This window comes from Lygodium microphyllum, chromosome 7 (genome assembly GCF_053477565.2).
Source record: "Lygodium microphyllum isolate KBCC chromosome 7, Lygodium_microphyllum_v1.1.10, whole genome shotgun sequence".
Lineage (NCBI taxonomy): Eukaryota > Viridiplantae > Streptophyta > Polypodiopsida > Schizaeales > Lygodiaceae > Lygodium > Lygodium microphyllum.
The window spans coordinates 121,396,496-121,407,635 of record NC_141141.1 but is presented as its reverse complement, the minus strand read 5'-3'; positions in this window follow the sequence as shown (position 1 = coordinate 121,407,635).

Below are 11,140 nucleotides of genomic sequence, written 5' to 3'. Positions count from 1 at the left end.
TCCACCACTCTTTTCTTCTCCTCTCCCACAACTACACACACCTTGTTTTTCTTATAGCCGTGAGGGAGAGGTACCTTGCTATTCCCCTCTCCTCCAGCACGACAATCGGCTGGGGGAAAAGGGGAATAATAATAATAATAATTGCCATTATTTTATCCTTTTGGCCTCCTAAGAGGAGGTTCATATGAAGAATGCAGTTTTTTTGATGTAGTAGATCTACTAGTTGCAATATACCTTCATCACCATGCACAAATTTATAAAGATAAGCAATACATTAGGAGACCTTCATTTTTGTACACATTGCAAATACTGAATATCTTCATTGTGAATTCCACATAAAACACATACACTTTACTCATCACTAAATCATAGTCTATAATTTCTTGATTAATACTTTTTGGTTGGAAATCACATGCCATCACACATGCTCTATGAAGAAATGGAGCATTCAAAAAATCACCCACTAACATTGAGGGCATGAATATGGGACATGTTGATTGAAATATGTCTCCTAATCTCCAATATGTCCATTCTTTTTGCCACTCATTTTTGGTATTGTATACTTGAGCTCAAAGTTTTTTGTACTACTCTCTTGCTTTATCTGTGACTTTCTCTCATTTTCTTACTCTCTTACTTAATCTTTCTCTTTATCTTTGACTTTCTCTTGTTCTCTTACTCTCTTACTCTTTCTCTTTCTAACTCGCTCTCTCTAGCTCTTTCTCCCTCCTTCCATCAATCTATCCCTCCCTCTCTCTCTTTCTCACTTGTTCTTTCTATTTGGCTCCTTTCTCACTCACACACACACACACACACAATTTCTCTCTTTCTTTTTCCCTCTCTCCCTTACTTTCTCTCTTCTCTTTGTTTCTCTTTTAACCTATTCTCTCTCTCTCTCTCTCTCTCTCTCTCTCTCTCTCTCTCTCTCTCTCTCTCTCTCTCTCTCTCATCTACTCTTCACTTTCTCTCTCTCTCTTCCTCTTTCTCTCCCTCACTATATCCCTTACTCTCTTACATACTCTCTCTTATTTACTCTTGGTCTCTCTCTACTTTCTATATCCTCCATTTTTACCCCTTTATCTCTCTTTGTCTATTCCTTTTCTCTTTCCCTCTTTCTATCCTCATCTATCCCCCTCTCTATTTCTCTCCCTACCTCTCTTTCCCTTTCTTTATTTGCCTCCCTTCATCTTTCTTTGTTTCTCTCTTTCCCCCTCTCTCTCATTGTTTCTCTCTCTTCCACCATCTTCCCTCCACTCTCACTTCCTTTCCCTTCCTTCTTCTCTCTATGTCTCTCTCTTCATCCCTTCCCACTCTCACTCAATGCATCTTGTTACATCAAAATCAAAGATAGAAAATAAAAAACTTTAAAAACAAGGATATTGAAAGACTCTATCTCCCTACCTCTCTTTGTCTTTCTCTTCTCCCTCCCCCTTTATTTTTCTATCTTTCCATTCTCTCTAATTCTCTCACTATTTCCCTATTCCTCTCTTTTTCTCTCTCTTTTTGTCTCTTTTTCTCTGCCTCTCTCTCCCTCTTTCTCCCTCTTCTTTTCACTCTCCTTTCTTTACCTCACCCTTCTTTTCTATGTCCTCTCTCTCTCTCCCTCTCTACTTATCTTCTCCCTCTCCTTCTTTCCCTCTTTCTCTTTTTTTCTCTCTTCCCTCTCTCCCTCGTTGTTTCTCTCACATATTTTCCACTCTCCCTTCCTTCATATCTCACTTCTCTCTTCATCTTTCTATTTGTTATCTTTCTCCCCTTTCTCTCTCTCTTTCTCTATTTCTTTCCCTTCCTTCATCTCCCCCCCTCCCTTCCTCCCTCTCTTTTAATGAATTTCATTACAAATAAAAGAAAAAAAAAGGAAACACAAAAACAAAGTAAGAAGAGGCAATGTATCTACCTCAAATACCTCAAGATGAATTATTTTGTGTCTCTTCTTCATGGCTTCCCTTCTTTTTTCCTTGTGCACTTCTCCCTCTTCTTCACATATGATGGCGATGGCAGCAGCGACGGCAGCAGCGGAGGTGGTGATGAGGAGCTCTCCATCTCTCTCTTTCTCTCCCTCTCCTCTTTAAGTGGCAATCTCTATCACTTCCTCTTTTTCTCTCTCTCTCGAAAATGTTTGCAACAAATGTCGTGCTCGGGTTTTTGGCACTTCCTTTTTCTAAAATCGGCATCACTATTTGCATCGTAATTAGTCCTTCTAAGTGTCTCTATAAACAACAATATCGATATCACTAAGCGTCACTATTGGTGTCACTAAGCATCACTATAATTTGTGTCGTATATAGCAACACTTATAGCAAGGCTACTATTTCACATTGCAAATTGCCATCACTATCGCCCCATTCCCTTGTAGTGCATGAGGCATCACAAAAGAATCAATGGTGCTAGCCAATCCTTCTTTCCCTCTCTATATGGAAAAACCACTTATATAGTGAAACCCACTAATAAAAGTAGTATTGATGCTGGTCTCATGGTTTGGTTGGAGAAAACGAAGAGAAGAGGACATTGTGTGAAACCTTTAAGTAGTATTTTTGGCAACCTTTGTAACCTTGTATCTTGAAAACTACCCTTCTGCACTTTATCCAACAAATTAGAGTATAAAGCTTTTTTCTATTAGATATTTTGGTGATGCTTGATATGAATGAGCATGTAGTCTTCAAGATGGATGGATAAACCTCTTCTTGATGTTGATAGGAAAAACCACACAGCTTGCTCTAATACCAATGTTGCTTGCCTTCACCATGGAATAGCCTCTAATTGGGAATAAAATAAGAAAGTAACAAATAGTATGAGAGAAGAGAATTACAAGACTTGCATGATATAAGGTTAAGCACAATCTCCCCACATGCATATAAAATCCTCTTCTACTAACCCATTAAAAATGGATAGCGAAAAACTAAGCGCATACAAATCCACCATTCATACAGGTATCGCAATTATTTGTACCATAATAAGGACTAGGTTTGCTCTAGGGTTTTGTCTCAGGGGGGATTACACCCCCACTCGAAGTAGATTGACTTTTGGAGAAAAGGGAAATGCTAGAGCTTTCTCCTCCCCCTAACAAAGAAATTGGGATATTTAGGTCAATAAGACTTCTCACTCTTAGTGATATTAGATTGTTGCACTTAGGAGAATACCTCAGGATCTCTTCTCTTCGTTTAGCCCTTTGAGATCTTTCTTGATGTTGAATCTCAGCTTCATGATTTGTATCAGGATTTATTGAATCTATCTTGATACTATTTTGCATACAATAACCAACTAGGTCCCTATCAGTCAAGCTTCAAGAACTATCCCTTATTAGTAGCTCTTGACAAAGGCATCACTTATTAGGATAAAAAATGGGCCCAACACTAGCTCTATTGGCAGTCTCCTAACATAAAACAAACAATCCTCATGGCGTGGAGGCCAGAAGCATTTGGATAATACAAAATGGTTTATCTAACTAATGCGTTTGTAGACATAAGTTTTAAATTGTAGTTTAATATTTTATCCATCTGGACTCCCAACATAGTGAGCTTTCCATACATAGCTGACTACTTCACCTTGATTTATACACATAGAGGGCACCCCTCAGCTTAATGTTGAGGCTCATATGGCTCTCCTATACCCTAGGGAATTGGCCTTGGGGAGATAAGTCATCTTAACATATAAATAACAATGAAACATACTCCTCTCTTTTTATTTTGTCAATCCAAGATATTTATTATTTTCTCACATAAATTTTCTCCAAAAACAACCACTCTGATCTATAGCAAAAGAACCTTTTTCACTCAATATAGGTCAATAATTTGATAGACAAGTGCTATACATCCAGGAGTTCCTCTTTGATACCACATCATGAATCACATCGTGGGGAGACTTGCTTGAACCACTATGCCAAACACACACCATAGATATAAGAGGAAGCTCGCTCAAGAATACAAGAAGAGAGATAGGGCCCAAAATATTTTCTTGTTGATATTTTCTTCTATTTTCATATAATATATAATGTACAAAAAGTATAGATATGATATAACATAAAGAAATGTGGCCTACTAAGTCAAACAGTGCATAACTAACCATACAAACTGATTGGCACTATAAATATGCCAGTTTTCTAGGTACGTGCAACAAACTAAATATAGTAAGTGATAATTCAATGGCTATGTGAGGATAATAATGACCATTGACATGATAAGTGTAGACATGTGGACCCATCTAGCTAGGTAGCTCATCATCAATGTATGCACGTGTATTGAGCTGGCCATCTCAATTGTCCACATAGGTCAAATAGAAATTCATCAACAATCTCATAAGACTTATCCGAATCAAGATCCTCATCATGCTCTTCAGATTTAGCTTGTGCACTCATAGGTGGTTCTTTAATGATCTCTTCATTCACATCCTCAAGTACTATCATATTGCAATTCTTGGGTTTGGTATTCTTATAAGTGCATTTAGATGCATGATCAACTATATATTTTTCACCACAATTGAACATAGATTCTTCTCTTTGTGCCCTCTAAAAAGATCCATAAATATGAACTTGCTACTGGTTGCTTAATAACTTCTAGGTCTATTATCACCTTGCTTATTGCTACTTTGAAGCACTTTTCTATATAGGGACTCTCAAACTACTAATTGAAGTTTTGGACCCCCTTAATTGCCACCAAAGTTTCCTTGTTTATTGACAACCCTTTGTGGTCCAAAAGATTATTGCATGGGAATATCCTTCTTGTACTTATGAGCATATCTCTCTACTAGCTTAATAGCATGGAATAGTGTGGAGGGTTTCTAGGCCATAATATCAACTTAGAAATTAGCCTCTAAATCATAAAACTATTTATGTAACTTTGCATCATCACTCACACTCTCTACATGCATTGTATGGTAATATTGAAGAATTCGTTGGTATACTCTTCAACTCATAGGCTTTTTTCATCCAATTGATACCATCTTCTAGCCAACTTTTCTTTCTCAATGAGAGAGACAAATACTTGAGCCATCTTAGCTCTGAATTCCTCCCAACCAACTTATGAACTTGTTGATTTTTCCTCTTTATATACCACCACCATGTGTGAGCAAATCCCTTAAGGTAAAGTGTATCAAAATGAATCTTTTTTTCATCTGACCTTTTAAAAAAATTAAAATAAGATTCTAACTTTGAAGTCTACTCTTGCAAATCAACCAGTGATGATGAATGGCCACTATATTTGGTCAACACAATATTATCACGAAGTTTCCTCTTAACAAATCCTTGCTATCCATTGATTACTTGGGGCTACATATCCATGTAACTACCAATGGGGCTTTTGAAATATTAGAAGCCCTCCTTATGATAATTGGTTTGAAACCTAGTTGGAGGAATAGGTAACCAACTTCTAGCTCCGAGAGGAGGTTTTGACCCATGAATACTAAAAATCAGCTGATCATCAGCCCTAATTGGAGGAATGTGTAGCTGACTTCTAGCTCCTAGAGAAGGATTTGACCCATGAAAACTTAAAGTAGGCTCATCAATCCTAAAAAAAGTCCCCCCAATCTCATAAGTGGTATATGGTATACCCTTATTCCTAATAATATGAGCTTGAGGGTTTTTGTTTGATGGCTAAAAGGACTATTTATATCTACTCTCTTTGTGTCCCATTTGTGCTAGAGATTTGAGCACTAAGCTTGACGTCCCATGAATCCCTAGTAGAAGAGGAAAAACTCTTCAAGGAATCCTTCGTAGAGCAGGCCATCTACTTCATGGCTTCCTTGGTTTGAATATTAGATTAAACCATCTTTTCAACCACTTAATCCAATTTAGATATTAACTCCATATGTTTGATAGAATGCCTAGTCTCATGGTTACAAAGATTGGCATTGAGAGTTGTAAGTGATTATTGAAGAAAAGCACTAATCTCTGATCTATTGATTAATTTAGAGGCTTAATTGATCAAGAATCTCCCATCAACAAGTGAAAAAGCTTAGAACATGTGAATATTGAGATATTTTCAAAGATTAAGCAAGTGAAATTCCTTTATTGAGATTGAAGAAGATGATTGATTCATTTGGCATCAAACTTTAGTCCATTAGTACACTTGAATACCAAAATACTTAATATCTTTGGCCAAAAGCTGCAAAATACGACTCCATTATGTACTCCAAGAAGCTCAATATGCTAGAATCTTTCCAATGTCTTCAAACTTGAAGCCAATCTTGCTTTGATAGTAGAGAAGCCTTAGAACTTGGAAAGAGACAAATATTGAAGAAATTGGTGCTTCAAACTTGTGTCTATGGCTATCGTAGTGGTTTGTAAGGGTTCTCAAGAGGATGAAGATTAGAAGCTTTAAGAGGTTAATCCCTATTGAGAAGGTTGCCAAGTACTTGTCGGAGGAGTAGAAAAACTATAAGTAAGTGATAAATGGTTTCCTTAACTATGGATGAGGAGCAATAATTTAGTGTAAAATGCACCACAAAATCTAGGCATGATTCTAGTATACCACAGAGTTCCATGCCTCAAGATTGGTTCTCAACTTGATCAATAAAAGGTAAAGAATCATTGGCCCATGCTAACACAGAAAGAGGAAGCAGCTATTGATCAAGATAAAAGAATTCTTGTTATCTACAATAGAAGCTTCAACAAGAGCTTGAAGAAAAGAGCAAAGAGAAAACATGTCCTCAAAAGTAATTGGACTATTAACCAATACTAACTCTATTTTCCCCTTCTTTTACCATTTTGCCTCCAAAATGGCCAGTTTCTTGTGCAAGACCTACCTTTTTTCCCATAATGTCTTCAACTTCTCCTTTATGTACTCTAGTTAGCATTGGCTAGGCTTTCCTTAGTCTCCTTGGTCTCCGTACCTATCCATTTATAAGCTGGCACCCTATCCTTGATGAGTAACCAGAATGTAACTAATATGTGAAGGAAATCTAGAGAACAATTGAGCCAAATGGATCAAAGACCAATGCTTGGATACCACTTGGCAAGAAGAGGGTTGAGAGGTGAGAGAAAGGAGAGTAGAAGAGAGAGAAGACAGGAGAGAGAATGAATGAAAAAGAGAGAGAACGATTAGAAAGATAGAAAAGAAGAGAGAGAAGCCATGAAACCTATGAGCAAAGAAAGTGAGATGAGAGACAGTAATTGTATTATTTTCAAAAATATGTAAAAATTTACATTTCTCACACCTTTTATACCTATGCTAGTGTGATAAGGTATACATATGTGTTCCCTACTTATTACAGTGCTTATATTTTTGTTAGATAGCATGTGAAAATTTACCTCAAAGTGCTTAAATATACATTTAATGTTACAAGAAAGCTACTATCAAATCACAAGTGTTAATCTTATAGCATGCAAAATACACAAAACTTTAGGTACAAGTCACTTGATGCATGGAAAAGCTCATCTATAGATGCATCTGTAAGTCTTTTTAGTTCATATGATACATTTATTCAAATGTCAAATAGACCTCTCATAGTGTGGAGAAGGAAAGTTCCATGCTATTTACAAAATTAAAGTCTTTATTGGGGGGAAAATATAGAGAATTAGAGTAGAATTGATAGTACTTAGAGTCAAATATAATAGACAATTGATCTAAAATTAAGTATACTTGTACATCTTTATTGTTTAACTAAAGCAAGATAGGGAATTGGTGTTCCATTAGGGAAGGCAATCGGATAGTAGAATTCATGTGTGAGCCTAGAGATTTAGTAATTCTCAATGTTGTATTAAGGGTAACATGAGAATAGATAGTTTGGATAAAGACAATAGGACATCAAAAGTATATAAATATAGGAAATGAAGTAAAGTAGTGTCTAACTAGGAGTGAAAGAGAAGAAAAATAGATAATAAGAGTAGAATTGGTCCTTATTACAAATTGCAATACACAGTTATATAAAAATTCATAATGATGTTATATATACTCTTTGATTTGAGATAATTGGATTTACATGCTCAAACGCATTGTAGATATTATTAAAAGAGAATAATCAAATGCATAAATATATATCCTAGTTGCACTACTAACACACTCTCTCAATGCATTGGTTATATCCTCTCATGATTTGAAATGTTCATTATGGCATTTAGAGCCTAAAAGAATAAGGGAGGTAAATACAAATGAAACTAAAAATTGAGATAATAATTAAAAATTGAATATAAGAGTAAGAGAGCCTTATATGTCATGATTGAAAGATGTGTCCATTATAGGCAACCCACTAGGAGACAACTGTAGTAGAGAAATCTAGGAAATTTGAAAAATACAGTACATTAGATACCTTACTAACTAGGTTACATAAGTATAGATTGAGCAAGAAAGGAAACATGTTAGATTAGTAAATTAATACATTTCCAAGTAACATTAACTAAGGGTTTAAACTAAATTTAAAAGTATGGTATATTAGTTTTCTATAAGGAGTTTTTATAGATTTGCAATAAAACTTCATGTTCCTTTGGAATACTTTGTGGACACAAAATAGGAAACCTTACATGCACATGACTGAATGTAAAGATCCCAAGACAACTAATAGCATATCTCATATAGATGTGCTCAACCATTCAAATACCAAAGTCAAACTTTTTCTCCATTCTATGCATGGTAAATCTAAAAGTGAAATACATGATTTTCCAACCTTATTAAAGAAAGTAGATCATGGTGGTCCCAATATTATTTGTTCACAAGTAGGCATAAAAGGCTCCCTCAAGGTTACATTTATAGTTCTTAAATAAGCTTTAATTTTCCATTGTCACTTTTGTTTCCCTCCATGGTTTTTGGAATTTAAGAATGACTAGCTTGAAATCATATGGATAATCACGCTCAACATTCTTAACACTAGTCTTGAAATTTATGATCAACATGTTTCTAGCTCATGTCTTATTTCAATATATTGGAAATAGCATGTGCCTATGATATTGCAATTGGATGGGACTTTACCAATATCATAACATAATATACTAAACAATTTGGAATAATTTCAAGTGGAATTTTATTCTTTTCAAAAATATTTTTTTTAAGTGCATGAAAATTTGTCAAAATCAAATAGAGGAGATCAATCATGTCCATCTTTTGAGAATAAGTCAACTATCGTCATTATATGTAAGATGTAAGTCTACTTTAAAGAGAATATTTGATGTTACACATTGTAGATAAGAGCTAATAGCATTTGTAATCCAAGATGTCATGGAGACTCGCTTTTTAGTATCAAAAGATACATTATTAAGATATATGGTTTAGCAATGATTTAGAGCATCGAAAGAGATTTAGTTGGATATACAATAATTCTCATGTGCTTATAGAGGATTGTCATATGATCAACATAGGTACATAGTTTCTTATTATCCATGCGTATTTGGATATGTGGAGAATGAACTTAGTTTTGAAAAGTTATTAATTGTGAAAGGTAAAGTAGAAGAATTGCTTGGGTGCTCCTTACTTGGCATGCCTACAAAGTATTTTCATGAGATGTAGTAGATCTACTAGTTTTATAAAGATGAGCAATACATTAGTAGACCTCCTTTTTTGTGCACATTGCACATAGTGAATTTCTTCATTGTGAATTTCACATAAAGCATATACACTTTACTCATCACTAACTGGTAGGTAGTCTATAATTTTTTGATTCATACTTTCTAGTTGGAAATTACATGCCATCACACATGCTCCATGGAAAAATGGAGCATTCAACAAATTACCCACTAACATTGAGGGCATGAATATGGGACATGTTGATTGAGATATGTTCCTTGATCCCCAATCAGTCCATTCTTATTGCCACTCATTTTTGGTATTGTGTACCTAGGCTCAAAGTTTTGTGTACTATTCTCTTGTTTTATCTTTGACTTTCTCTCATTCTTACTCTTTTTCTTAATCTTTCTCTTTATCTTTGACTTTCTCTCATTCTTCTAGTCTCTTAGTCTTTCTCTCTCTCTCTCTCTCTCTCTAGCTCTTTCTACCTCCTTCCCTCCCTCCCTCTTACTCTTTCTATTTGGCTCCTTTCTCTCTCTCTTTCACACACACACACAATTGCTCTCTTTTTTTCCCTCTCTCTCCCTTACTTTCTCTCTTCTCTTTGTTTCTTTCTTAACCTATTCTCTCTCTATCTCTCTCTCTCTCTCTCTCTCTCTCTCTCTCTCTCTCTCTCTTCCTCTTCCTCTTTCTCTCTCTGTCTCTCTGTCTCTCTGTCTCTCTCTCTTCCTCTTCCTCTCTCTCTCTCTCCTACTCTCTTACATAATCTCTCTTATTTACTCTTAGTTTCTCTATGGGTCTCTCTATTACTCTCTCTCCCTCCCTCCTTTGTTTTATAACCTATTCTCTCTCTCTCTAAGTCTTTCACTCATTGTCTCTCTATCTCTATCTCTGAGACTCCCTCTATCTTACTACTCTCTCTCTCTCTCTCTCTCTCTCTCTCTCTCTCTCTCTCTCTCTCTCTCTCTCTCTCTCTCTCTCTCTCTCTCTCTCTCTCTATTCTCTAAGTCTCTGTCTCTCTCTATTTATGTCTCTTACTCTCTCTCTATCTTCCCCTTCTCTCCCCCCTATTCTCTTTCTATATCTCCCTCCCACACACACATACACACACACACACACTCCCCTATTCTCCTCTTTTTATGTCTCCCTTCCACCCCCTATTTCCACCCCCTGTCTCTCGTACTTTCTCTCTCTCTTACCTTCTCTCTCTCATCCCCTCACTTTGTCTCTCTAAATTATATTTTCACGCTATTACTCTATTTGTCTCTGTATTTCTATGATAAGGATAAGATTTATAATAGAAATAGTACTTAAAATCACTTCATTTTTCCAAATAAAATATTCTTATGTTGTTGCTCACACACACACACACACACACACAATTGTGCCTTAGCCGTGCCCTAGCCTCTACCCGCCATAGCCATTGCCAATTGGATAGTTGAAAACAATCCATTCTTTTCTTGAATTCATTCAAGCACATCCTGCTTAGCTTTGGCATTCTAGTGGTTGGCTGCCCTTGAGAAGATAGGCTACAACCAAATCTCAAAGATACGATGGGAAACCCCAAGAAAAGCTAGATATCCCCAACATCCAGCAGCTACACTATAGGGGAGAAGAGCAAGAAATACTCGGTTAATTCTTTGTGGTAGCATAATCAAGGTGATAGATTCTCAAGTGAAGAAGGGCCTGCGGACACTCTGAGACATATACAAAAT